Source organism: Nematolebias whitei, chromosome 1, assembly GCF_014905685.2.
Source record: "Nematolebias whitei isolate Nwh7 chromosome 1, NemWhi1, whole genome shotgun sequence".
Taxonomy (NCBI): domain Eukaryota; kingdom Metazoa; phylum Chordata; class Actinopteri; order Cyprinodontiformes; family Rivulidae; genus Nematolebias; species Nematolebias whitei.
Genome location: NC_056498.1, coordinates 22,420,044 through 22,420,985, shown reverse-complemented (window position 1 = coordinate 22,420,985; position 942 = coordinate 22,420,044). Strand labels below are relative to the sequence as shown.

The 942-nt window shown below is 36.6% G+C and overlaps 2 protein-coding genes across 2 annotated transcripts in view; both read left to right on the top strand.

The window, feature by feature from the left end:
* vax2 (ventral anterior homeobox 2) overlaps positions 1-942 on the top strand; it is a 74,028-nt gene that overhangs the window by 43,256 nt on the left and 29,830 nt on the right. The window lies entirely within an intron of this gene.
* c1h20orf27 (chromosome 1 C20orf27 homolog) overlaps positions 1-942 on the top strand; it is a gene marked incomplete in the record, with an annotated part of 71,458 nt that overhangs the window by 64,072 nt on the left and 6,444 nt on the right.

Sequence of the window (942 nt, the reverse complement as noted above, 5' to 3'; positions counted from 1 at the left end):
TATATATATATATATATCTTTGCTGAAGATAATTTTGAAATTTTGATGTTGAAATTATGTTTAAAACTAAACTTTCAGTTTTCATAGCACTAGTTAAATAAAATATGAGTTTCACAATAAAATGTAATAACTAGGACTTGTCAAAATAAGGTGAATAAAAATACATTACGAAAGTTTTTAATATTTATTTTGAGGAAATGTTAGTGTTTGTAAGTTGTATCTAATAAAACTGGCTTGTAAATATTTTCTTGTGCAAATATTTTTGTTAAATTGTAAACAACTGCTTTTTACTTGTAACTTTTAGTATTTTTGTTTTAGCTGTTTCTCTTTCGATCAGAACTTTACTTTGTCTTTAGTGGTGCAGTGCTGCCCCCTGCTGGTTGTTGTGGCTTTGACGTCACTTTAAAACAGTATTTATGGCAGAGCCCAAAGAAATAGATTAGCTCAATGACTGATTTATGGATTTATGATTGCTTTAAAGATGAACAACAAACGTGTCTGATTCTTCTCACGCTGTTGGTGTGTGTGTGTGCGTGCGTACGTGCGTGCATGCGTGTGTGTGTGTGTGTGTGTTCGTGCTGGAGCTGCTCGTCTTTGTTCTTCCAGTGTCCTGCTGTAAATTTGCTCTGTTGAAATCTGTCTCAGTGCAACTGACTTAGATTCTTGGTATTTATGTCAGCACATGGAGAATTAGGTGAAGGGGCTGTGTGCGTGCATGTGTGGTGCGTTTACCCATCTGTGCTTGTGTGAATTTAGTGGATGATGTGTGTATTTAGGGATGAGTGGTAGCTGTTGTTGTTGAGCGTTTACTTTTACCCGTGTAGCATGGCTTGAACATCTGTCCAGATGTCTGGATGTAACTGAGGTCTGGATTGAAACCAGATCAGTGGATTAAGCTCTGCCTCCCTCTTTCGTGTTATTTTTAGCAGCACTGCTGCTTTT